We start from the raw sequence: 16,640 nt of genomic DNA, 5'->3' as shown, positions 1-16,640 counted from the left end.
CTTTAGGCTGCTGCTGGCGAGGCATGCAGGTTGATATTCTGTTGTCCTGGTCAAGATTTATCCCTCGGCCAACATCACTTTATAAAAAAGGGACATTTTGAGATTATGAAAGGCACAAATTAATGAAAAGCTGCTCTTATTTTGAATTTTGGACAACCATGTTTGGTGGTTCTCCACTCAACCCTTCTAGTATTGAAAAACTACACAGAGGCATTACTGTAGAGCCCCTATTTTAAAGCAAGAGCCTAGCACCACAAGTCTCGATGTGTGTGGCTTTCTCGCATCCTGGGGGCATTCTATACAGGTCTACTTGTTACTGCTGGTGAAAGGGCTGTAATGTGTAAGTAAGAGTGCAAATCACAAGTGGCCACATGGCTCTTAAACAATCTGTTCACAGTAATTAGTATTGCTATTCCCAGCATTCATGTGACACCCATCTTCCCTATCTGTTTGATTGCTTTGTCAACAAATAGAACAGCTACTGTTTGTTTGAACTGTGCAATGTAATGCATAAAAGCAAGAGTCTGTGTGGCTGTTTTGTAGCACTGCAGATATTAGGCTGTCAGAAATTCCTCCTCCCCCTGCCTATTAAACCCATTTTGTTACTCGCCAAGTACATAGACTTGCATTTGTAGAGCACCTTTCAGAGCCTCAGAACATTGGCAACCAGTGAAGTACTTCTGAAGTAGAGCCACAGTTGTGATGTTGGAAACGCGTCAGCTAATTTGTGCACAGTGATGTCCCAAAAAGCAGCAATGTGGTAAATAACTAGATAATCAGTTTTAGAAATAAAAACGGAAAGTGCTGGAAATACTCAGATCTGGCAGCGTCTGTGGAGAGGGAAACTGAGTTAATGTCTCAGGTTGATGATTTTTCATCAGTTTCAGATGTTGATTGAGGGATAAATGTTATCCAGGACACCCTCAGTATTCTATTGGTCAGCTCGTCTGCACCACTAGAGTGAGGCTTAAACTCTCGATCCCCTCAATCAGAATAGTGTGCTACCAACTGAGCTAAACTAACGCAGCATTGGTTGCTAACTAAACTGTGCTCTTGTAAACTGCTACCTGAGAGTTGAGTATTTTGTGTGTTATTACGGAGGACCTGTGATACATAACCTGGAATAATACACAACTCGCCATTCGGCAGTGGAATCTTTCAGATGACACTTCAAACCAAGGCCCTGACTGCTACCTTTGGGTGGACATAAAAGATACCCTGACACACTTTTGAACAGGAGCAGGAGAATTATTTCCAATATCCAGGCCAATATTTATCCCCCCCAGCAACATCTAGAAACAGGTAATCTGGTCATTATCGCATTGTTGTTTGTGGGAGCTTGCAAATTGGCTGTCATGTTTCCTGCATTACAACAGTGATTAGAGTTTAAAAAGTACTTCATTGGCTGTAAAACACTCTGTGACATCCTGAAGTCATGAAAAGTGCTATATAAATGCAGAAACAAATGGTGTTCAAGGTTCAGTGGAGTTCTAGCAGAGAACTTTAAAGCGAGGATAGGATGTATATAAAGAAATCTGTAACAAGAGTTTTATAATGAAGCTAAGGTGTTTTTGACAGAGCTATAATAACTTGGGTAAAATGGATTGTAAAATGATTGTGAATCTTTAGCAAGTAGAAAAGGGTGCTATTAATGATGTAATATTGGGTTTCATGAGATTGGAATGAGTAAATGACAGAGGAAACTTCTAGTTGAGAAATGTCTTTATTTATTCCCTTCTTCTTGGTGTTCTGAGTGAGAGGATCGGGGGTTGAAGTCCTACGCTAGAGATTTAAGCACATAATCTTGGCTGATATTCCAGTGCAGTACCAAAGGAGTGTTCCACTGTCGGAGGTGTCTTTCAGATGAGATGTGAAACCAAGCATTTGGCTGCCCTCTCGGGTAGATGTAAAAGATCCCATGGCACTAATCGAAGCAGGTCAGAAGAGTTTTCTTAGTGTCCTGGCCGAAATGTATCCCACATCCAACCACCATCAAAAAAACAAAATTATCTGTTATTTTTCCTTATTTAATTTGTTTACAGGAAGTGGGTGTAAAGTAAAGGGATTAACTCTGATGACAGCTTCTAAGCATGTGCAGAAAAGACTATGTCACAGTGATGTCACTCACTGCGAGGAGATGACTGAGAAGTGTCTTAGAGAATAGCTCCAGCTATGCCTTGCTCTTGTTTAACCATTGTAAATAAATGCGTGTTCAACAAAAGACCACTGCCTCAACAAGATCTCTTCTAAAGTAAGAAGCTAATGAATCCTGTGATAAGCCTACAATAACAGATGGTGGCAGCAGTGACCACACCCACAGAGAAACAGTAGAAAATGGTGGGGAAAAGCCTCAAGTGAGGCCCCGCAACAGTGCAGCTCAGCGGATGAAGGGCTTCGAGGCCAACCCAGCGACCACACCGGAGATGACAAAGTAACAAGAGTGGCCCAGCAGCTGGCAAGCCGAGTAGCACAGGAAAGAAAGCCTCGACTCAAGGCAAAAAATGGCTGCAACTTTGCCTCTACCAGAATCATTTCAAAATATTGAGGGTCTCAGACAGGCTGAGCAATGGCAAAATTGGCGAAGACATTTTACCCAGTATCACAATACAATGCAACGGAAAAGAACAAAGATCAAGTTACCACTTTGTCTGCTATGCTCCCAACAGCATATAACAATGTGCTGGCCCATCACAGGGGAGGTGATGGCGTAGTGGTATTGTTGCTGGACTAATAATCCAGAGAGCAGGGGTAATGCTCTGGGAACCAGGGTTTGAATCCCACCACGGCAGATGGTGGAATTTGAATTAAAGTCTAATGATGACCACAAAACCATTGTCAATTGTTGAACCATCTGGTTCACTAGTGTCCTTTAGGGGAGGAAATCTGTTGTCCTTGTCTGGCCTGGCCTACGCTTGACTCCAGACCCTTAATGTGATTGACTCTTAAATGCCCTGAGTTGTAATAAACCACTACAAAGTCATAAAAAAGAAATGAAACTGAACGGACCACCTGGCATCAACCTAGGCACCGGAAACAGCAACGGCAATCTCAGCCCTGTTGACCCTGCAAAGTCCTCCTTACTAATATCTTAGTGCCAAAATTGGGAGTGCTGCCTCAAACTAGTCAAGCCTGACATAGTCATACTCACAGAATCAAACCTTACAGATAATGTCCCAGGCACCACCACCACCAGCATCCCTGGGTATGTCCTGTCCCACTGACCGGACAGGCCCAATAGAGGTGGCGGCACAGTGGTATACAGTCAGGAGGGAGTTGCCCTGGGTGTCCTCAACATCGACTCCGGACCCCATGAAGTCTCATGGCATCAGGTCAAACATGGACAAAGAAACCTCCTGCTGATTAGTTGATGAATCAGCAGTCCTCCATGTTGAACATCACTTGAAGGAAGCACTGAGGGTGGCAAGAGCGCAGAGTATACTCTGGATGGGGGACTTCAATGTTCATCACCAAGAGTTGCTCGGTAGCACCACCACTGACCGAGCTGGCCAGGGTCCTAAATGACATAGCTGCTTGACTGGGTCTGCGGCAAGTGGTGAGGGAACCAACAAGAGGGAAAAACATACTTGACCTCACCCTCACCAGCCTGCCTGCCACAGATGCACCTTCCATAACAGTATCGGTATGAGTGACTACCACGCAGTCATTGTGGAGACAAAGTCCTGCCTTCATATTGAGGATACCCTCCATCGTGTTGTGTGGCACTACCACCATGCTAAATAGGATAGATTTCGAACGGATCTAGCAATTCAAGACTGGGCATCTATGAGGTCCTGTGGGCCATCAGCAGCATCAGAGCTGTATTCAACCATAATCTCTAACCTCATGGCCTGGCATATCCCCCAACCCACCATTACCATCAAGCCAGGGGATCAACTCTGGTTCAATGAAGTGTGCAGGGGAGCATGTCAGGACCAGCACTAGACATACCTAAAAATGAGGTGTCAACCTGGTGAAGCTATAACACAGAACTACTTGTGTGTCAAACAGCATAAGCAGCAAGTGATAGACAGAGCTAAACGATCCCACAACAACAGATCAGATCTAAGCTCTGCAGTCCTGTCATATCCAGTCATGAATGGTGGTAGACAATTGAACAACTCACTGGAGGAGGAGACTCCACAAATATCCCCATCCTTAATGATGGAGGAGCCCAGCACATCGGTGCAAAAGATAAGGCTGAAGCACTTGCTACAATCTTCAGCTAGAAGTGCCATCTCAGCCTCATCCAGAGGTCCCCAGTGTCACAGATGCCAGTCTTCAGCCAATTTGATTCACTCCACATGCTATCAAGAAACGGCTGAAAGCACTGGATACTGCAAATGTTATGAGCCCTAACAATATTCCGGCAATAGTACTAAAAACTTATGCTCCAGAACTTGCCATGCTCCTAGCCAAGCTGTTCCAATACAGCTACAACACTGGCATCTACCCGGATATGTGGAAAATTTCCCAGGTATGTCCTGTACACAAAAAGCAGGACAAATCCAACCTGACCAATTACCACTCCATGAATCTACTCTCAATCATCAGTGAAGTAATGGAAGGGGTCATCAACACTGCTATCAAGTAGCACTTGCTCAGCAATAACCTGCTCACTGATGCCCAGTTTGGGTTCTACCAGGGCCACTCAGCTCCTTACCTCATTACAGCCTTGGTTCAAACATAGACAAAAGAGCTGAACTCCCGAGGTGAGGTGAGAGTGACTGCCCTTGACATCAAGGCAGCATTTGACCGAGTGTGGCATCAAAGACCCCTAACTAAACTGGAGTCAATGGGAATTGGGGAAAACTCTCCACTGGTTGGATTCATACCTAGCACAAAGGAAGATGGTTGTGTTTGTTGGAGGTCAGTCATCTCAGCTCCAGGACATCACTACAGGAGTTCCTCAGGGTAGTGCCCTCAGTTCAACCATCTTCACCTGCTTCATTAATGATCTTTCTTCCATCAGAAGCTCAAGTGGCGATGTGCAATCATCAGCGAACAATGTTCACCATTCAAGACTCCTCAGATATTGAAGCAGTCCATGTCCAAATGCAGCAAGACCTGGACAATATCCAGGCTTGGGCTGACAAGTGGCATTCACATTCATGCCACACAAGTGGCAGGCAATGACCATCTCCAAGAAGAAAGAATCCACCATCACCCCTTGATGTTCAATGGTATTACCATCACTGAATCCCCCACTATCAACATCCTGGGGCTTACCATTGACCAGAAACTGAACTGGACTAGCCATATAAATACTGTGGATACAAGAGCAGGTCAGAGGCTGGGAATCGGGTGATGAGTAACTCACCTCCTGACTCCCCAAAGCCTGTCTACCATCTACAAGGCACAAGTCAGGAGTGTGATGGAATACTCCCCATTTGCCTGGATGAGTGCAGCTCCCATAACACTTGATAAGCTTGACACCGTCCAGGACAAAGCAGCCCGCTTGATTGGCACCACATCCACAAACATTCACTCCCTCCACCTGCACAATAGCAGCAAGAATTCACCAAGACTCCTTAGGTAGCACCTTCCAAACCCATGACCACTATCATCTAGAAGGAAAAGGGCAGCAGACAGATGGGAGCACCACCACCTGGAAGTTCCCCTCCAAATCACTCACCATCCTGACTTAGAGATATATCGTCGTTCCGCCACTGTTGCTGGGTCAAAATCTTGGAACTCCCTTCCTAACAGCACTATGGGTGTACCTACACTGCATGGACTGCAGCAGTTCAAGAAGGCAGCTTACCAGCGCCTTCTTAAGGCCAACTAAGGATGGGTAATAAGTGCTAGCCCAGCCAGCGAAGCCCACATTCCGTGAATGAATTTTTAAAAACCAGTGGGGTCAACAAAGAGACAATCTCCTATGCGCATGTCATAGAAGCTTCTGACTCATACTTCAGTATTCGTAAAATTATTGTCATTAAGGGGGCAAAATTTAATCAGTGCAGTCAAAAACAGGGTGAAGGGATTGACTCATTCATCAATGAATTATACCGCCTAGCCTGACGAAGCCGTTCAATCTGTGGGTTATAAATCCAAAAGTATACAAGGCAGCAACCAAGGAAACTCCCTGAAAAGGTGCCAACTACTGTTTACCAATGTCTCTGCTGTGGCGCAAGAAGTTTCACAGCTGGCAAGAATGCCCCACCTGAATAGTGCAGTCCCATGGCTGTGGCAAATTGGGCCATTTTAAAGTGGTCTGCCATTACATGAAATCAGTTTTTAACCAGACAGTAGGAGAAATCTGTTAAAGGAACCCCCATTCAAGACCTTGACAACCAGGAAAGTACCTTCCTAGGAGAAATAAAGGAAAATACAAACCAACTTTGGAGTCCTGATACTGATCTGACCGAATTCAAGCTAAACACGGGAGCTGGTGTCTCAATGTTATCAGACAGGGTTCCAAGGCTGAATAAAGTGACACTGTAGACGTCCTCTATTCAACTTCAAGGTGCAGTGGGGATCAAGTTGAATGTTCAAGGCCAGCTAGATATGACACTGAAATACAAAGATAGAAACAATTCTGACACATTTTATGTTATCAAGAATCAAGAATGCTTTTTGTTGAGCAGCCAAGCCTGCATAGCTCTGAACCTGCTTCTAAGATTTGGTGAGGTCAATGCAAAAAACATACAATAATGAATTTAGGAAGGATGCCACATTTTTACAGGCTTGGGTAAGCTGAAAGCTGTATATCACATTTCACTCAGACACAGAGCCCTTTATCTATTCATGCCAAGGAAGGTCCCACACCCACTTCTGAAAAGAATCAGGAGTCAGATCGAGGCGCTGCTGTAACAAGGAGTCATTTCCCCAGTCACAACCAACCCGATGATGCTCTGGTCAGTCTCAAAGCCTAATGATTCCATTTGTATCTACGTTGATCTAACACACCTGAACAAGGCAGTTGAAAGGGAAATACATCTAATGTCATTGATGGATGAGAATTTGGTCATGTTTGTCAACAGCGCTGTCTTCACCAAACTTGATGCCAACAGTGGGTTTTGGCAATTGCCATTTGGACAAGGAGTCCAAACTCTTAACTACTTTCATTACGCCATTTGGACGGTACTGTTTTAACTGTCTGCCATTTGACATCACAGCTGCTGATATATCACAAAGGGACATTGTCCAATGTCCTGCAGTCCATGGAGGATATTATATACCACATGGATGATATCTTGATTCATGTGTCAATGAAACAGAAACATGACAAACAGGTCAGGAAAATCTTGACATTCGATGACAAATGTGAGTTTTTAAACAAAGTTCTTAGGGTGCATTATTCAAGCAACTGGAAATGCTGCAGACTCTCAAAAAAGGCAATAAATGAATTCCTGTCACCTAGAAATGTAACAGAACTCCAAAGGTTTATGAGCATGGCCAACCAACTAGGCAAATTCCTGCCTCACTTAGCCCAGATAAATGAACCCCTCAGACATCTTTTACGACAGGACCAAGTGTGGTGCTGAACTGAGCATCAGCAGCAGTCATTCGAACAAATTAAAAAGATGCTAACATCCTCAGAGGTCCTAGCCCAATACAACCCTGAACTTCTCACGATTGTGGCAACTGATGTATCTGCAATGGGATAGGGAGCAGTGCTATTCCAGGTCCAAAGTGTTGGAAAAGAAGACCTGTTTAGCACGCATCCAGGTCATTAACTAACACTGAACAGCGCTATGCTGTGATCGAAAAGAAAGCCCTTTCAGTGATTTCAGCATGTGAGAAATTCTCTGATTATGTGCCTTCACTTTAAGATTGAGACTGATCACAAGTTTGTCGTTAAACACAAAGGAAATCGCAAAGATGCCACCTGGGGTTCAGCAGTTCTGACTTCAACTCATATGATATAATGCTACTATGGAATACCTACAGGGTAAATATCAGACTACAGCCGATACACTCTCCAGGACAGACCCAAGCCTTCACAGGCTTGATTACCAAATACTTGCTGGCAACAGATCATAAGTTGTGTGAATTTTGTACAGCTCAAAGACAAGATGAAGAATGCACCCAGATTTGCATGTACTGCCTGGGCGGGTGGCCACAGTACATCCCAAGCAGCCTTGTCTTTGGGCAAGATTTTGAACAGCAGCACCACTTCAGTGTCGTAGGCAACCTCTTGGTATATGATACAAGAATGGTGGTACCATGAGCTCTCTGCCTAGAAGTCCTCCAGAAGATCTATTAAGGGCCTATTGGCATAACCAAGTGTCAAGCCAGGGCACAGCAGTCTGTATGGTGGCCAGGGATTTTGCACTCCTTTGAACAGATGGGCTCCAGCTGTGCTACCTGTGCCATCTACAGGCAGGAGCAGAAGTAGCCATTCCTGTCCTCCTCCTCCCCATCAAGGCCTTGGGAATGTCTTGGCCTGGATTTGTTCGAGTATAGAGAGAAAATATTTCTTACAGTGGTACACTATTACTTCCGCTGGATAGAGGTGTAAAAACTACATGGCCCCACCTCTGAAGCTGTTATTACCTCCTTGAAGAAAATGTTCTCAACATATGGCATTTCCTGACTGTCATCTCTGATAACAGACCATAATTTGTCAGAGCACTTTCAATCTTTCACAAAGTTACATGGATTTGTACATGCCACAAGGTCCCCAAGATACCCAGTCTAATGGGGAAGCTGAGTGAGGAGTACGCACTGTCAAAGGCCCTCCTTTGAAGGTTTTAGTAATGCAGTGCATTGGACTGTCTCACTCCAAAATGTTGTCGTAGAAAATTGTTTGCGAAGTGGACTTACAAAATACCTGTTAAAACTATTGTTTAGCAACATTACTGCTTAACTCGAGCTTAAGCTCGAATTCTGGAATAATTCATGCAAAAAAGGGAAGAACAAGACTTTGGCAATTAAACTAAGCAAGAGGTTCTGGCTTTTAATAGGGCATTAATTGTTAAATTTTAAGTATATCCTTGTGGGTTTATTGTAATTGCTTATAATGAAGGATGATCATTGCAACAAAAATTTTAAATTGAGCGCTGTGCCTTTCACAATGTCAAAAGAAAAGCAATCCATTCAATTGACTTATTGAAATGCTGATGGATATTTTAGGATATGTTTATAGTGCATGTATTCTTGGCTTCAGAAAAAAATCCATGTTGTACCTTCCTGTACGAATGCAGCTGTCAGCACTGGGAACCATAGGTATTAAGTCACCTTTCCCAAGTGTACTGCGCTTGCCACGTGTAATATATCAAATTACTCCTAAATTATAATCCCAAGATCTTATTTTCTGAAATGAACCTCTTATTTGCATCCAAGAACCATTGTGGAATATTGGAGTATAAGATGCTTGAAGACTTTTCATTGAAACTGACCTACTGTAACCACTGATACAAGCAGCAATGCTTGTTATTGACTTGGAATTTCACATAGTACTCTTCCACAGTGAAAACTTTATTTGCAGATTCTTGTCAAAGCAATGTGCAACTTGGGTAGCCCTTGAGCTATTGAACTGCCCATTTATTTCCAGAAACTGGAATGAAATTGACCCCAGACTACCCCCTCTGCTCATTCTAAGGGTTCCAAAAAGTTAATTTTGGGGGTAAGCTGAATACAGATTCTGATACCTACTGGTGGAAGTAAGTGCATAGTTTTAAAATGCCCTGATTTTTAATACACTCACAGGTTACAAACATGCCTGATGTAGTAAATGGACTTGCATTTATATAGCATCTTTCACATTCTCAGGACATCACAAAGCACTTCATAGCCAATTAAGTACTTTTAAAGTGTTAGAACTGTTGTGATAGAGGAAACGTGTGCTCAGTAACCCTCAACAGACAGCAATGACAAAATGATTTTTAACTGATGTGGTTTGAGGAATGAATGTTGAACAGGGCATTAAAAAAAACTCTTATTCAAAACAGTATCATGGGATCTTTTTATGTTGATCAGAGAGAGTGGAAGGGTCCTCGGTTTAACACGTCAATGAAAAGATGGCTTCATCGATGGCTTCTCTTAGTACTGAAATATCACTCCGACTCTGAAGTGGGACTTGAATTCAACTTTCTGAATGTAAGGTGAGAGTGCATTAGGGTGAGCCATGGCTGATGCCTAGAATAAGATGGAGTTCCACATGTAGTTGGATGTCTAATGGCATATCTGGAGGGAGATGCTTTGACAATGCCTGGAGCTTTCCATGTGAGGGAAAAATTGAATATATCATCACGTTGCTTGACCGTGTGTATTTCTGCCAATTCCAGACTGCAGGTGATAGACAAGATAGAGAGAGACAGTTGGGTAAAGGGAGATAACGTAAGCTGTCACACTGACAACAAAACAAAAAAACAATAGAGGTATTTTAAACCTGAAATACGCTTGTAAAAAACACTTATTTATCGAAAGTATTTTTTTTGCCCCAGAGAAAGATTCTGAAAGGCCCTTTTATAAGACTGAGGCCAACTGATTCTGAATTGGAAACTTAGCCACAGTATTTCCGTGAGAATGAACAAGTGCTACACAACATATAGAATGGAGGATAGTGTTTTAGGATGATTTTAATAAAGCGGTACAAGTAAGAGGAACAGTTGATCGTGAGCAGATCTGTGTGTGCAAACCCATTCCCATCCTTATGTTCTGTTCCCTACCATAATATTTTTGAAAACTATTTTCAAGCTTAAGCTCTGGATAGTTTTTGAGTCTACAATGAATAACCATGAAGACCTAAACAAAAACACCTGCATGAGACTTCCCACTGAGCCCATTCAAAAGAAAGACTTGCATTTATATAGCATCTTTCAGGACCATAGGATACCCCAAAGTACTTCACAGCCAATGAAGTGCAGTCACTCTTGTGATGTATGAGATGCAGCAGCAAACTGTGCTCTGACAGCGTCAGCGGAGAGGAATACAGTTAATGTTTCGAGTCCATATGAATCTTCACCATGAAGACCTATTGGAGTTTCTTAGTGATTATGGCTCCTTGAGATTTCTTTTCAATCTATCTAGTGTAGCTGGAGTCCATTTGTGTGTTGTTCAGTGCATTGTGGAATTTTATTCTGAGCTGGTGTACTTGGTCATGGTCTTTGTCTCTTCCAGCATGAGCACAAAAATCAAGGTTGATGCCCTAGTGCAATACTGAGGGTGTACTGCACTGCTGGAGGTGTGTTTTTTCAGATGAGACATTAAATCCCTCTTGGGTTGATGTAAAAGATCCCATGGCAATATTTTGAAGAAGGGCAGGGGAGTTGTCCTTGGTGTCCTGGCAAATATTTATCACAGAATCAACATTCACAAAACTGATTATCTGGCCATTAGCACATTGCTGTTTGTGGGTGCTTGCTGTGCACAAGTTTGCTGCTGCATCTCCTACATCACAAGAGTGACTGCACTTCATTGGCTGTGAAGTACTTTGGGGTATCCTATGGTCCTGAAAGATGCTATATAAATGCAGGTCTTTCCTTTGAATGGGCTCAGTGGGAAGCCTCATGCATGATATGCTCAATATCATTCCCAAAGGAATTCATGACTTTGGAGATGACACTCGGGTGTCATTTCCAACTTACTTTGTTACTTTGAAGATGGAGCAACTCTCCTTCCTTAACCTTCTCCACTTCATGCTATCTTTTGCTGGTACTTTCTTCAAGGCTCCCTTCATGCTGGTCCTGGGAGCTGCTTTCTTCTTTGACATTTTCAAACTATTTCAGACAGGTAACTGGGCAAATAGAGGATTAAATGGTTAAATGTTGTTTATATTCTGTTCTGTTTGTTATGTTTGCCTTGTAAAAAAACACTCAGCGACATAAATTATATTGTGTTGATGCAAGTAACAAGTTGAGAGGAGTTCTTTTCAATAGCAGCTTCCCAGATTAATTGCATATCTTGTTGAGCACCAAGTCTTATGAAGAACTTTTATTCCTTTCCTCTCACTAGTACCTATAGCCTCTCTTGCCTCCCATTAGTGACCCTTCTTAGTAGCTAGCAGATTGGGCACTATAATTGTTCATAGTGCCTTTGGGAAAGGGAAACTCAGTTGTGGCCCCCAACCCCAATGACTGTGATTAACATTCACCTCAGTGTGTTACCAAGAGAAAGCTGGTGTGCTTGTCAAAACCAATGTCTTGGAAAAGGAGAACAAATCATTGGAGTGGAAGAGAATAACCCTGTTAGTGAGATTGATTTGAATGCCTCCACTGACAACTTTCAGAACATTGTTGACAAGAGGTTTGTTAGAAGGTGTCCTCTCTGCTTTGGCTCAATTGTGTAGGAATGTGATGGAGAGTGTGGAGCAAGTGGCATTGGAACTTGGTGAAAAGAAGGGTAAAACAGACACATAATAATTGGATAAAAACAAAAAACTGCGGATGCTGGAAATTGGAATACGGCTGCTGTAGATTAATGAAATTACTCAAAAGGGGCACTGAGCAATTTTAAAATCTGGATTATCAAAGTTTGCTGATATAGAACACGTAGTTTATATTTAAAATAAAAGTAGAAATTTCAACTCTTTAAAAAAAACTGGATAGATAGAGATTTATGAATGTCTTTTAACATTTTTCTCCAACTCTGGATATTTTTATTGAAACAGTCTGTGTTGGTGATAGCTGTAGGGAAAAAAATGGCTGGACAAGTTACTATGTTTAACCGTGCAGCAGAGATGAATTAATAGTTAATAGTTGAGTTAAAACCAGCGGACCAGCTGGTGTGGGTCACTATTTTTGACTCCTTTTAACACAATAGCAAATCTTTTTTGCTTATCAATTGTTGGGTTGAAATTTGGCTCTGGCGCTTTATTTCCAGTGCTATGTGACAGTTTTATCATCAGTGGAACTGAATCAGTATGGCTAAAATTCCCTGTTTTAAATTTATAGTTTGCACTATCTAAATAAGTGTTTGAACCTCAATGCATTGAGATTCTGAGATTACTGAGTGGTCCAATATATGTAACAAACCTCTGTTAACATTGCATTATAAAGTTCAGTATTTTAAATGGACTCTTGAAGAGAAGATCATAATTACAAGCAGCTTGTGGAGGGTGGGGAGAGAAGAATTTGTTTTTTCAACAGGCCCAAGCTAAGGCAACCTTTTCTGTCCTGCAAGTGAGAACTAGAGGATAAAAGACACCTCCGCCTAGAAATATGTCAACACAGCACCCCTTTCTCAGGTTATAATTGACTTCCTAAGACGTCAGTGTAACAGGCAGATAGCGCATGCTCATCACAAACCGGAGGTACCATGATATTGGTACAAAGCCAAAAATACTGCCACCAGTGCCATGCCTGAAGTGAGTTTTGGGCACTTTGCAAAGATATATATGGCATCTGGCGCATATTTGAGGCCCCCGTTACAAGATTAATTTGCTCTCAGTAGCACCAAAACACATTCAGTCAAGGGTGGGGAGCAACCAGGCCTACGTGCAGCCTGATGGTCTATCCTTAAATAGCTGCAACCAATAAGGCAAGTTTCTAAAATACAAATACTTGACTGCGGAGCCAGGTCAAACATTGCAGCCTGCCACTCTTTCTCCACGCCTGGCCACATTTACCATTTATCCCGCCTCTCCTTCCTCATTTACCTGAGGGTCACTGATGGTGTTGTAGCAACCTGATCCTTAAACCTGCTTGGCTGCAGAGATCAGAAGGCAGCTTAAGGGAAGCGAGGCTTAAGGCACAATATCAGGTGCACCTTGAGCCTCACCTTACGGGTTCCCTGCGCACCCAAAAATGTTCACACCTGAATTTCCAAGTCCTCATCTTCTGGTGGAAAATTCCAAAGACTTAAGAGTTGCACAGTGCAACTGTTTTTTTTTGTTTTAGATCGTGCAAGAAATATCAGGTGAATACTCATTCTATGCTGGTCAGCGTGATAAAACCAATTTACGTAAATGAATACATACAATTTCCTATGCAAATAAATGAGCAGTTAACTTCATTAGATTACATTTTACTTTGTAACTTTTTCTTTCCTCTTGGCATAGGCTGCTAAAGTCAATCGCAGCTCTGGATCTACTAGACCATAATATGATAGAATTTTACATGAAGTTTGAAAGTGATGTAGTTTTGAATTGAACTAGGGTCTTTAATCTAAACAAAGGAAACTACAAAGGCATGCAGGATAAGTTGGCTGAGGTAGATTGGGGAACTACATTAAATAGTATGATGGTAGACAGGCAATGGCACATTTAAAGAACTAATACATGGTTTACAACAAATTTACATTCTTTTGAGGCACAAAAGCCCAGCAGGAAGTGTGATCCAATCATGGCTAACAAGAAAAGTTAAAAATTGTATTCAATCAAAGGAAGAAGCTTATAAAGTTGCCAAAAAATTGTAGTAAGCCTAAGGATTGGGAGCATTTTAGAATTCAACAAAGGAAAACCAAGAAATTGATAAAGAAAGAGAAAGTAGAATATGAATGTAAGCTAGTGAGCAATAAAAACAACCTGTAAAAGTTTCTGTGGGTGTGCATAAAGGAAAAGATTAGCAAAGACTTCTGTGGGCCCATTATAGGCTGAGACAGGAGAACTTATAATAGGGAATAAGGAAATGGCAGACAAACTAAACAAATATTTTGTACCTGTCTTCAGGGAGGAAGATCCATAAAACCCACCAGGAGTACTAGAGAACCAAGGGACTAGTGACCATGAAGAACTGAGAAATTAGAAATAGTGAAAAATAAGGTAGTGCTGGAGAAATTAATAGGACTGAAAGTTGATAAATCCCCTGGACCTGATGATTACATCCCAGAGGTGGCTGTGGAGATAATGATGCGTTGGTGGTCATCTTCCAAAATTCTGTAGATTCTGGAATGGTTCCTGCAGATTGAAAGGTAGCAAATGTAACCCCACTATTTAATAAAGGAGGGAGAGAGAAAACGGGGAACATGCAGATCTGTTAGCCTGACATCAGTATTAGGGAAAATGCTAGAATCTATTATAAAGGATGTGACAATTGAACGCTTAGAAAATAATGGTAGGAAGGATTGGCAGGTAATGTGGATTTATGAAAGGGAGATCACCTTTGAGAACTGTGTGAGTTTTTTGTGGAAATAACTAGCAGAATAGTCAAGTGGAAACCAGTGGATGTGGTATGTTTGGATTTTCAGAAAGCTTAGTAAGCAAAATTAGAGCACACGGCATTAGGGGTAATATATGGGCATGGATTGAGAATTGATTATCGGACAGAAAGCAGAGAGTAGGGATAAGTGCGTCTTTCTCAGGTTGGCAGGCTGTGACTAGTGAGGTACTGCGAGGATCAGTGCTTGGACCCTAGCTACACAGAATCTATATCAATGATTTGTATGTGAGGGCCAAATGTAAATTCTAAAACGAAAACAGAAAACGCTGGAAAAACTCAGCAGGTCCAACAGCATATGTGGAGAGAAAAACAGAGTTAATGTTTCGAGTCTGTATGACTCTTCTTCAGAGCTCCTCTTCTTGCTGGGGAAGAGCTCTGAAGAAGAGTCACATGGACTCGAAGCGTTAACTCTGTTTCTCTCTCCACAGATGCCGTTAGACCTGCTGAATTTTTCCAGCATTTTTTGTTTTGTTTCAGATTTCCAGCATCTGCAGTATTTTACTTTTTATCTTATTGTAATATTTCTAAGTTTGCTGATGACACAAAACTCAGCAGGAATGTGAGTTGAGGAGGATGCAAAGAGGCTTCAAGGGAATTTAGGCTAAATGAGTGGGCAAGAACATGGCAGATGGAGTATAATGTGGAAAACTGTGAAGTTATTCATTTGGTTAGGAAAAACAGAAATGCAGAGTATTCCTTAAATGGAGAGGTTGGGAAGTGTTGATGTCCATAGGGACCTGGGTGTTCTTGTTCATAAGTCCACTAAAAGCTAGCATGCAGGTGCAGCATGCAATTCGGAAGGCAAACGGTTTGTTGGTCTTCATTACAAGAGGATTTGAATGCAGGAGTAAGGAAGTCTTGCTTTAATTGTACAGAGCCTTGGTGAGACCACATCTAGAGAATTGTGTACAGTTTTGGTCTCCTTACCTAACGAAAGATAGACTTGCCATAGAGAGTGTGCAGTGAAGGTTCATAAGACTTATTTCTGGGATGGCGGGATTGTCCTATGAGAAGAGATTGAGGAGACTGGGCCTGTATTCTCTAGAGTTTAGAAGAATGAGGGGTGATCCCACTGAACCATACCAAATTCTTATAGGGCTCGACAGGGTGGATGCAGGAAGGATGTTTCCTCTTGCTGGTATGGGGTCCTGAACCATGGAACACAATCTCAAAATAAGGCCATTTAGAACTGAGGTGAGCAATTTTTTCACAAGAGGGCAGTGAATCTTTGGAATTCTCTATCCCAGAGGGCTGTGAAGGCTCAATCACTGAGTATGTTGAAGACCGTGATCGATAGATTCCTAGATAGTAAAGACATCAAAGCATATGGGGATAGTGCAGGAAAATGGCGTTGAGGTAGAAGTTCAGACAAAATTTAGTTGAATGGCAGAGCAGGCTGGAGGGGCTGAATGGCTTAATCCTACTCCAGTATTTCTAGGGTCAAAGTTTGGCTAACTCAGCAAAAACTGAGGGTTAAATGGTTTTGTCTTTTCCTTTTCCATGTTCTGTTCAATTCCCTAGTCTTGCTTCCCTCTACCCACCCAACTTTCTATGATTTTATTATCCAACTAATGCATGTGCCAGGCCATGATGGAG

At 42.2% G+C, this 16,640-nt stretch overlaps 1 protein-coding gene and 1 long non-coding RNA gene across 2 annotated transcripts in view; one reads left to right on the top strand and one right to left on the bottom strand.

Moving 5' to 3' along the window:
• The window catches only part of gnas (GNAS complex locus), a 360,976-nt gene that overhangs the window by 28,729 nt on the left and 315,607 nt on the right, over positions 1 to 16,640 (top strand). The window lies entirely within an intron of this gene.
• Positions 9,902 to 16,640, bottom strand: part of LOC121287436 — a 78,923-nt gene continuing 72,184 nt past the window's right edge. Inside the window, exons 3-4 of the long non-coding RNA XR_005945189.1 lie at positions 11,535 to 11,683; positions 9,902 to 10,233 (exon numbers count right to left, since the gene is read on the bottom strand). This is a non-coding gene — a long non-coding RNA (uncharacterized LOC121287436). The remainder of the gene's footprint in view (positions 10,234 to 11,534; positions 11,684 to 16,640) is intronic.

Source organism: Carcharodon carcharias, chromosome 14 (assembly GCF_017639515.1).
Source record: "Carcharodon carcharias isolate sCarCar2 chromosome 14, sCarCar2.pri, whole genome shotgun sequence".
Lineage (NCBI taxonomy): Eukaryota > Metazoa > Chordata > Chondrichthyes > Lamniformes > Lamnidae > Carcharodon > Carcharodon carcharias.
This window is presented reverse-complemented; position numbering and strand designations above follow the sequence as displayed.